The following is an 11,777-nucleotide window of genomic DNA, read 5'->3' as shown; positions in this document are numbered from 1 at the left end:
ACTGTGCTTCTCTCTCTCACTCACCCCTTCTTATTCGCATTCTATTATCCTCTTCTCTTCTACTTCACTTTTTCCTTTCTTAACATTTGCTTGAGGACGAGCAAATATTCTATGTTTGGTGTGGAAGGAGCCCTGTTCTCTCTTCAAGAATTCAATTCCATGGCTCCAAGAAGTGGCAAGACCGCCCTAAAGAACAAGAAAGAAGATAACTCAATAGTTATTTTCAAACCTGTTCGATTCCTTACCAAGCAACATGAAGAACATTAGCACAAGATAATGATTAAAAGGCCAATAATCCCTGAGGTGGGATTCAAATTAGGAGAAGAAGAATACCTGGAGATCCAAGAGTAAATTCGAAGAAGAGGCTGGGAGATTCTAGCTGATCCTCAGTTTAAAGTTGGATACAACATGATACATGAATTCTATGCAAATCTGTGGATGACAGATCAACAAAAGAAAAATGGAACAACATTCCATACTTTTCGCACTATGGTCAGGGGGAAGATCATGTATTTTCATCTGGATAGGGTGAGAAAGATCTTTAAATTACCCTTGCAAAGGGATGACCCTGAATCATACAATAGAAGGGTGGCAGCCAACCCAAAGTTGGATCAAGTCCTAGGGGACAAATGCCTGCCTGGAACTCAATGGATTGAGAATGCAAAAGGGCAGCCAAACCAACTGAAAAGGGCAAACCTCAAGCCAATTGCTAGAGGATGGCTAGACTTCATTGGGCATTCTATACTCCCCACGAGTAACCACTCTAAAGTCATTATTCCAAGAGCTGTGATGATTCATTGTATCATGATAGGAAATGAGGTAGAAGTCCACCAAATAATCCCCCGTGAGATCTACAAGCTGGCAAACAGGGTGTCTACCAATGCATTACTAGCTTATCCAAATCTTATCTTTTGCCTATGCCAAGAGGCTAAAGTTCTGATCCATGTGGACAATTTTATTCCAGTAAAAAACCCAATCACCAAGCAGGTGATGGAGAGTACCAAGATACAAGAAGATCAACCCAAAAGGAAGGCACCTGAGCATCCCCAAGAGATCCTTCCAATTGAATACTGGGACCAGCTGAAGGCATCTGTGATACACTTGCAAAGCTCCTTAGATCAACTCAGAAAGGAGCAGAAAGATTAGACTAGCAAGATTTGTAAACTGATCAAGGAGCAAGAGAAGCAGGGGTGTGAGATGGAGGAGTTGAAGCGTCAGAAGCTCTCCCCTGAAGAGCCCAGCGCCCCTCAACTTAAAGATCCCAGCACTCCTCAAGCTGAAGGTTGTTGAGTTTTAACTCTATGGCTATTCCAATTCTTGTTTCTCATATTTCTATTATTCTAATTCCTATGTCTCATATTTAGGTTTACATGATCACTAGTAGCATTTAAGTCTTTATTCTTATTTTATTTTATTGTCATTTTAAATTAAGAGTTGCATAAACATTAGTATTAATTAATTTTTAATTACCAATTAGCTATAAAGTATTCCTCTTATCATCATTAAACATGAATAAAATAGTGGATTTTTTTAGAAGAATTAAAGATGCATCAATTTTCGAGCTTTACAATAAAGAATAATAAATTATTTTGATGTGGTGGCATTGCTTTAGTTTTCTGAATGTATGGATGAACAGTGCATATTTGAAGTTGAAATTAAGTATGCTGGCTCTTGAAAGAATGATGATGAAAGTGAAGTATTATTGGTAATCTGAAAAATGCAAAAATTGATTCTTGAAGCAAGAAAAAGCAGCAAAATGAAAAAGAAAAAAAAAGGTTGCATGCGAAAAATAAAAGAGAGAAGAGAAAGAGAAAAAGCAAGCAGAAAAAGCCAATAGCTCTTTAAACTAAAAGATAAGAGAAAAAAGCCAGTGACCCTTTAAACCAAAAGGCAAGGGTAAAAGGATCCAAGGCTTTGAACATCAGTGGTTAGGAGGGCCTAAAGAAATAAAATCCTAGCCTAAGCGGCTCAACCAAGTTGTCTCTAATCATGTGCTTGTGGCGTGAAGGTGTCAAGTGAAAAGCTTGAGACTGAGCGGTTAAAGTCGTGATCCAAAGCAAAAAGAGTGTGCTTAAGAACTTTGGACACCTCTATCTGGGGATTCTAGCAAAGCTTAATCACAATCCGAAAGGGTTCACCTAGTTAAAGTGTCTGTGGCATTTATGTATCCGGTGGTAATACTGGAAAACAAAGTGCTTAGGGTCATGGCCAAGACTCTAAAAGCTGTGTTCAAGAATAAAAAAGAATTGAACTAGGAGAGTCAATAATATCATCTGGATTCTAGGTTCCTAAAGATGCCAACCATTCTGAGTTTTAATGGATAGTGAGATGCCAAAACTATTCAGAAGCAAAAAGCTACTAAGTTCCGCTCATCTAATTGTAACTGAGATTCATTGAAAACTCTGAGATCTATTATATCTTAATCTTCTTTTCATCCTATTTTATTTTTAGTTGATTGGGGACAAGCAACATTTTAAGTTTGGTGTTGTGATGAGTGAATACTTTATACGCTTTTTGGCATCATTTTCATATAGTTTTTAGCATGTTTTGTTTAGTTTTTATTAAGGTTTCATAGGTTTTAGTGTTAAATTCACATTTTTGGATTCAACTTTGAGTTTGTGTGTTCTTGTGCAATTTCAGGTATTTTCTGGATGAAATTGAGGAGCTAGAGCAAAAGTCTGATTCAGAGACAGAGAAAGCACTGCGGATGTTGTCCAGATCTGACCTCCTTACACTCGGAAGAGATTTTCTGGAGCTACAGAAGTCCAAATGGAACGTTCTGAATGGCTATAGAAGCAATATATAATAGTCTATACTTTGCTTCAGATTAGAAGGCCCAAAACTGGCGTCCAACCCCAGCCTCCTGCCCCTTTCCAGGCGTCCAGCACTCAAGGAGAAGAGACCAGCGTCCAAATGCCCAAAAAGGACTCCTAGCCAGTGTTCAATTCCCTAGTGGGCCTCAGAAGTTGATTTTAGCACTAAAAATACTGTTTTACCCTTACTAGTCATTAGTTTAGTATTTAAGGGATTAGATTTACATCATCTAGAACCTATACACCATATTTCGAGTTTTACATTGTATTTTCCTTTCAGTATGAATTTCTAAACCTCCTAGGTTGAGGGGAGGAGCCCTGCTGAGTTCTATGAATTAATAAAAGTATTACTGTTTCTATTCAATTCGTGTTTGATTCAATTCTAAGATGTATATTCATTCTTCAACATGATGAATGGGATGATCAATGATAATCAGTTCGGTTCTTCATACTAAGACCACGTGCTTGACAACCATCTGTGTCTACTTGGGTTCGTGCGAATACGAGCCAGGAAAGCATTGAACCGCCAGCTTGATTATACATTTCTCAGACGTCTAATCCACGACTTCATTGGGGACTTCTCGAGACACTAGTTCAGCCAATTTACAGGGAGGTTAGGGTCACTGTGGTAGAGGCTAGAACCCAAAGATGCATCATTCTCTGATTTAGAAGATCCGACCTTGTCTGTGGCGTTTTGAGTAAGATCATTAAGATGAATGGACTGTAAGAGCTTCACCCTCAATCAGACTGGATGCCCACTGACCCTAGTGTTCAGATCTGGAGAAGATTGGCGACCGCGGCCGTATGACGTTGATGTCATACAGCCTGCCATTGAAGGAATCATTCACACTTGAAAAAGACAGTAATACCAGAGTTAATTCAGAAAGACGAAGCAACTCCAAACCTTAACCAATTCCTTATCCCTATTTACTTTCAAATTCACAAAGTATTTTATACACTTTTCATTATTTCTTTTATGCAATTAAAAATAACATACCAACATCTTCTACTCTTCTATTTGCATGACTAAGACCTGTAAGATAACCATAGCTTTCTTCAAACCATAATCATTGTGGGGTCGATGATGGGAGGAAAAATGTCGGTAAAGGTTTTCACAAAAATATCGCGTTGCAAGTATAGTCTAAACCAACAATTAAACCTCAATCAACATTTAATTTGTTTGTCACTAAAGCAAACCCAATTAAAATTAACCGAAGTATTTAAACCTCGGGTCGTCTCTCAAGAAATTGCAGGGAAGTGTTTTTACTATTGGTTATGGAAAAGTATCTTTTTGGATTTTGTAATAAGAGACAAGTAATATAAATAACAAGGAAATAAAATAACAACTAAGAAAAGTCCTAACAAGAATTGAGAATTAGAATTTCTATCTAAATTATCGTCATCAATTGTGATGGTAATTGCCTTTTGCTCTCACTTAGTTAACCTCTAACAATGAAGGACAGTCAAGTGAGCGAAAATCAACTTAAGTTCACAATTCCTAATCAAAGACTAGATTTAGTAAAACCTAATCCAACTAGCAACTTTCAATCACCAATCAACAAGAGACTTTGACAACTCAAGAGTCTCCAAGTTACTCAATTTAAGCTAAGAATACAAAAAGCTAATTTAAATTCCAACCAAGCATTTTATCAAATACTTGGAAGGCACAAAATAAAAGCTTAGAAAATTAATAAGGGATAATAAAATCTAAACAACCAATTGCAAGGAATCAATAACAACAAATAAAGAAAGAAGCAATAAACATGAAATACTTCAAATTGCATTAAAAAGGAAATTGAATCTAACATGAAGAGTTCATAAACTAAATTGGAGAATAAATAAATCAACAAGAGAAGATAGATAAACTAAAGTACTAGAATAAATAAAAGTAGAAGAAAACTAAATTAAAGTGAAGTAGAAATCTGAATTTGAGGAAAGCTAAACCTAAAAACCCTAAAACCTAGAGAGAGGAGAGAGCCTCTCTCTCTAGAAAACTACATCTTAAACCTAAAATTATATAAATAAAGTGTGAATGATTCGTTCTCCCCATCCAACTCCACTCTGCAGCCACTAATCAGTATTTTTGGGATTGGAACTGGATTAAAGACAACCCAGAAATTGCCCCCAGTGTTTTCTGATATCTGCAGCATGTGACGCTCATCACGCGTACGCATCGCTGGACTATGCGCAAGGTCATGCGTACGCATCATGTCATGCGTACGTGTCACTTTAAGTTTGGCGCGATCACGTGCACGCGTCGTCCATGCGTGCGCGTCGGCATCTGCTTCTTAAATATTTATTTTATTGCGTTCCTTCCACTTTTGCACGCTTCCTGTCCATTCTCTAAGTCATTCCTGCCCTATAAACTCTACAAACACTTAACACACATATCATGGCATCGAATAGTAATAAGAGAGGATTAAAAATTAGCGAAATAAGGCCAAAGAAGCACATTTTCAATCATAGCACAAAATTAGGAAGAAAAATGTAAAACATGTGAATTTTATGAATAAGTGTGAGAATAATGGATAAAATCCACTCAATTCAAGACAAAATAAACCATAAAATAGCGGTTTATCGATCTCCCCACACTTAAACATTAGCATGTCCTCATGCTAAGCTCAAGAGAAACTATAAAGGAGTGAAGAGGGATGGTAAAAATTAATAAAATGCAACCTATATATATGAATGCAACTTCATGCAAAATGCTTCTCCCTACTTGGTTAAAAGTAAATCAAATTCTCCAAAAATAAATATGAACTGGATTCCACTAATTCGAATCATAAAATGAAGTATACATAGACTTGCAAGAAGAAAGCTCGTGAAAGCCGGGAACAAAGAATCGAGCATCGAACCCTCACTGAAAGTGTATACACTCTAATCACTCAAGTGTTTAAGGTTCGATTCTCTCAATTCTGTACTAACCTTGCTTTCTAAGGCTTGCTCTTCATCTACCAATCACAAAAATTTAATGCACAAATACACATATCAAGAGGTCTTTTAAGGGTTGTAATGGGGTTTGGGTCAAGGTAGGATTGTATTTGGTTAAGTGGACTAAAATCTGAATCCTTGATTACCCTAAACTTCCAACCTAACTTAAGACAATCCATGTATTCAGAATATAAAATCCAACTACCCATTAACTATGTTTTGCTACATATTCATGCATCCGAATTTGAGTATAGTACATATGCATCGCTATCACCATTTACTTTGGGGAATTTTGTCCCCTTTTATTATTTTTTTCTTTTTCTCTTTTTTTTCTTTTTTTTTTCATTTTTCTTTTCTTATTTTTCTCAATGCATATGATTAAGGTATTGAATGCATGAACATGTCCTCAACATTCTTTTCACATTTTCATAAAAAGGTACAATACCCAATTTCCAAACCAAACGTTTCTAAACCTAGTTTCTCCACACTTAATTCATGAGCACTCTCACTAGTCTAAGCTAACCAAGGATTCAAATTAAGGACATTATTATTTTTTGCTTAGAGTTAATGATGTGCTAAAGTAAGGAACAAATGGGGTTAAAAGGCTCAACATTGGTTTGCAAAGGATAATGACAAGATAAGGCCATATGGGTATGTGAGCTATAGTGAAACAAGGCCTCAATCACATAAGTGCATGCATACATCAAACAATGGAAATATAGAATCAAGCAAGACAAAGATCACAATTTTAGAGAGAACAACACACACCAAAACAGAATATTGGTTGATAAAATGCAACCAATCAAATAGGATCAAAATCTCACTGGTTTTGTGTGTTCGAGCTCTAAACTATGTTCCAAAATGAATTTTTTCAAGCAAGTTCAACAAAAAATTTTTATTCAAATTAGTGAAATGCTATAAAATAGTTTCTTGGAAAAGAATTTATCACTTCAACCAAGTAGTACATACATGCAAGCAAATAATTACATATGAAATCTATCTTGCAATGCAACAACTAACTAGTAAGGAAAATTAAACATTGGTGTTGGAAAGAAAGTAACTAACCCACGAAAGTTCGTATCGACCTCCCCCCCACACTTAAAGATTGCACCGTCCTCGGTGCATGCAAAGAAGTGGAAGTGGACGGGCTGCTGCAACTGATGCACTTTCTCCAAAGATTGTGCAAAATGACTTGTTTATTATCCCATTTAGAAGCTTTTCCTTTCCCTTCTCGGTGGCCATCCTAAAAGAAGAGAAAAAGGAAGAAGAATAACCCACAAACAAAGATATGCAAACAAATAAAATATGGGTGGGCTAATGCCAAATAATAATGAGGTTCTCAACTACATGGTAGCTACAACATACAAGTGAGAAAGCAATATAGGCAGATGGCATATCAATAGTGCGAGAATTACAACAATGAGGGAGAGAGAGTGGGTCGTGAGAGACAATATAAGTTCATATCAATGCAAAGGAATACTAGTATCATAAAGGAGTAGTATTGACCTATAAATAATAGCACCCAATAATGTAAAACAAGTCACTAAGCATCAGAATAATGGAAGAAATAGCCAACAGTGGGGTAGAAAATACAACACCAATGGAAAAATAGTGAATTTCGAAAAGAAAATAAAAATATGCACAAAGTTAAAATGCAATGAATGATAATATGTAAATGCAATAAGTAAATGAGAATGAAAGAGAAAAAGGATGAGAAGTTAAAGAAATGAAGAAGAAGACAGTAAGAAAGGAGGAAGAAAGAAGGAGAAAGGAGAGGAGAAAGGAGGAAGAAATGAAAAGAGAGCACGACGCAATGTGCGCGCAGAAGTCACGCGTACGCGTGGATGATAGAAAATGAAATGTGACGCGTGAGCGTCAGTCACACGTACGCGTGACTACTCGTCATGCCAGACGCACGGTTGCAGCACACCTCCAGCCCAACTCTCTGTTCAATTTATACTGGGGCAGCATTTACATTCGATGCGTGCGCATCGGTCACGCCCCCGCGTGGGGGCCAGAAATGAACACGACACCTACGCGTCGGGGACGCGCACGTGTGGATGGGGTTGTGTGCCTGGCACCCCACTCGCACGATTCCAGCGCAACTCTCTGTTCATTATACTAGAGAGCAAAATTAGCAACGATGCGTACGCGTCGGGGACGCGTACATGTGAAAGGCCCCTTTATTTTAACGTTTATTCAGAAATAACAAGCTACCAAAGCAATGCCAAATATGATTAAGCAAGTGAAACCATAATTTAAACTAAATAAACATAACTAAAAATGAAAATTTAACTTATTACCAATGTAAACAAAAGAGAAAATAGGAAGAATATACCATGGTGGGGTGTCTCCCACCTAGCACTTTTAGTTAAAGTCCTTAAGTTGGACATTTGGTTAGATCTTTGTCATGGTGGCTTGTGCTTGAACTCATCTTGAAACTTCCACCAATGCTTGGACTACCAATAAGCTCCAACATTTCCAAGTGAATTCACCAAGCCTTGATGAAGTTCTTCACAAGCTTTGAGCTCCCAAAGTTGATCCTCTTGTATGTCGGGATCCCAAATCTTGTTTCTACTTCCGTCTTCAAGTTGATCATCATGATTCCATCCGGGTGGCAAGCAATCTGAATTCTCTATGAAGTACCAAACTCTTCTCTTAGATCAAACCAATTGATCACTAGTCCAACCCTTGCATGTAGCTCTGGAAATCTCAACCTTAATGAGTCTTGACTTGCAAATCCAACCACTAAACATCCTTCCCTTACGCTTAATGCCACAAATCCTCCTAAGTTGACCATCTGTTTCATGAATACCATACTCAAGTGGGACAGTAAAGCGAATAGAGATAAGTTTTACCCACTCAAATGACGGAGTAGACGACAACCTAGGTAGAGAAGCTCCAACCATCTTGATAGGGCATATTCAGCTTCAGTCCAACCTTGCCGAAGGACTTCCACCCTTTGAAAAGATTATTCACTTTCAAGCTCTTCCTCCCCGAGTTCATGACTAGGATGGCTTGATTCATGATCATCATCACCAAGGAAACTTGCTTCTTGATCTATTCCGTCCAATTCTTCATAAGGAATATTCCTTGGAGGTTGTGCACTAACTTCCTTGATATCAAATTCAAGCTTCTTGGCAAAGTACTCTACAACTCTTGATTCCCATGGAGGTTCAGTATCTCCTAAGTCTTCAACCACTTCTTCCTCTTCAACAAGTACGGCTTACTCCAATTGCTCCAAAACAAAGTCATATTCCTCATTTTTCACCGGAGTTTCTAGTGTCTCCTTCATGCTACGTTCTTCATTAGATTCTCCAAATGTAGCCATGGGAGTGCCTTGAGCATTGACGTGCAGTGAAGCTAAATTATCTACTACCTCAGTCAAGGTAGCTATGAACTCTAGTGTCGTCCTTTGCATCTCTCTTTGATCTTGAAGAAGAACACCAAGAGTGTCATCTATTGGGGATTGGGGTAGATATGAGGGTTCATTACTTGGGAAGAAAGGTTTATGATAAGAGGGTGGTTCATCATGATAAGGATGTAGCGGTTCAACACTCTCCATCTTCTCCACTTGTTGCACAACACACTTTAATCCCTTGTTCTCAAGTTGAGATTTGTTAGCCATGAGAGCTTCGTATGCTTTCCAGATTTTCTCTCGCTCCATTTGATGGATGGTTGCTTGAAGTCGATCCATGGCTTCCTTGAAATGATCCTGTGGCTCTTGTTCCGCTTGGCTAACATAATTAGGATCATATTGTGGTTGAAAGCTCGCATACATTGGAGGTGGTGGTTCTTGGGGATAATTGTGTTGGAATTGGGGTGGCTCTATGTATGGCTCATAAGGTTCATAAGGTGGTTGGTATGGTGGATAAGGGTTAAGATCATATGAAGATGTTTGGTAAAACGGGGCTTGTGAGTATGGTGGTTGAGGGTTATATTGAGTAGGGGGTTCATAGGTATATGGTGGTGGTTGTTGATTGTCATAAAGAGGTCCACCATAACCATTGTCTTGATATGCATCATGGAATGGTTGTTTCTCATAGTGCATTTGAGGAGATTGTTGCCAAGAGGGTTGATCAAATCCTTGTGGCTCCTCCCATCTTTGATTGTCCCATCCTTGATGCAAGCCTTCATTGTAATCTCCACTTCCTACAACATAATGGTAACCGCACTCAAAGCCAAAGGGGTGAGAATTCATAGTAGCAAGATAAAATAAAAACAAAAACTAATAAAAACTAATGAAAATAAACTCCTAACACTAGAAACAACTAACAAAGGAACGAAAAAGTAATTTTATTCACAATATTTACAATAACCAATAATAAGGCATACATTTGCAATTCCCCGGCAATGGCGCCAAAATTTGATGGGAGGAAAAATGTCGGTAAAGATTTTCACAAAAATATCGCGTTGCAAGTATAGTCTAAACCGACAATTAAACCTCAATCAACATTTAATTTGTTTGTCACTAAAGAAAACCAAATAAAAATAAACCGAAGTATTTAAACCTCGGGTCATCTCTCAAGGATTTGCAGGGAAGTGTTTTTACTATTGGTTATGGAAAAGTATCTTTTTGGGTTTTGTAATAAGAGACAAGTAATATAAATAACAAGGAAATAAAATAACAACTAAGAGAAGTCCTAACAAGAATTGAGAATTGGAATTCCTATCCTCATTATCGTCATCAATTGTGATGGTAATTGCTTTTTGCTCTCACTTAGTTAACCTCTAACAATGAAAGAAAGTCAAGTGAGCAAAAATCAACTTAAGTTCACAAGTCCTAATCAAAGACTAGATTTAGTGAAACCTAAGCTAACTAGCAACTTTCAATCACCAATCAACAAGAGACTTTGACAACTCAAGATTCTCCAAATGACTCAATCTAAGCTAAGAATACAAAAAGCTAATTTAAAATACAACCAAGCATTTTATCAAACACTTGGAAGGTACAAAATAAAAGGATAGAAAATTAATAAGGGATAATAAAATCTAAACAACCAATTGAAAGGAATCAATAACAACAAATGAAGAAAGAAGCAATAAACATGAAATACTTCAAATTGCATTAAAAAGAAAATTGAATCTAACATGAAGAGTTCATAAACTAAATTGGAGAATAAATAAATCAACAAGAGAAGATAGAAAAACTAAAGTACTAGAACAAATAAAAGTAGAAGAAAACTAAATTAAAGTGAAGTAGAAATCTGAATTTGAGGAAAGCTAAACCTAAGAACCCTAAAACCTAGAGAGAGGAGAGAGCCTCTCTCTCTAGAAAACTACATCTCAAACATAAAATTGTATGAATGAAGTGTGAATGATTCATTCCCCCCATCCAGCTCCACTCTGCAGCCTCTAATAAGTGTTTTCAGGATTGGAACTGGGCCAAAGACAGCCAAGAAATTGCCCCAGCGTTTTCTGATATCTGCATTATGTGACGCTCGTCACGCGTACGCGTCATGTCACGCGTATGCGTCGCTTTAAGTATGGCACGATCATGCGCACGCGTCGTCCGCGCGTGCGCGTCGTCCGCGCGTGCGCGTCGGTCTCAGCTTCTCAATTCTTCATTTTCTTGTGTTCTTTCCATTTTTGCATGCTTCCTTTCCATTCTCTAAACCATTCCTGTCCTATAAACTCTGAAAATACTTAACACACATATCACGGCATCGAATGGTAGTAAGAGAGGATTAAAAATTAGCGAAATAAGGCCAAAGAAGCACGTTTTCAATCATAGCATAAAATTAGGAAGGAAAATGTAAAACATGCGAATTCTATGAATAAGTGTGAGAATAATGGATAAAATCTACTCAATTCAAGACAAAATAAACTGTAAAATAGCGATTTATCAATCGACCCTGACTCGCTCAGGTATTAATTAGATTACCCAGTGTACTTGCTGGTACAGTTGTATGAAGTGTGGGGATTCGTGTACCGCACATCACACCAAACTCAATTCATCATAACACATATATACACATTTAGTAATTTCACTCGCATTCCAACACATATCCTCTCCAATTTACATCATTGTAC

General features: G+C 37.4%; 1 long non-coding RNA gene across 1 annotated transcript in view; it reads right to left on the bottom strand.

Annotated features, from left to right (window-relative positions):
- LOC110270614 overlaps positions 1–11,205 on the bottom strand; it is an 18,442-nt gene extending 7,237 nt beyond the window's left edge. Inside the window, exon 1 of the long non-coding RNA XR_002360254.1 lies at positions 11,090–11,205. This is a non-coding gene — a long non-coding RNA (uncharacterized LOC110270614). The remainder of the gene's footprint in view (positions 1–11,089) is intronic.

The sequence above is a fragment of the Arachis ipaensis genome, chromosome B04 (genome assembly GCF_000816755.2).
Source record: "Arachis ipaensis cultivar K30076 chromosome B04, Araip1.1, whole genome shotgun sequence".
Classification (NCBI taxonomy): Eukaryota; Viridiplantae; Streptophyta; class Magnoliopsida; order Fabales; family Fabaceae; genus Arachis; species Arachis ipaensis.
This window is presented reverse-complemented; position numbering and strand designations above follow the sequence as displayed.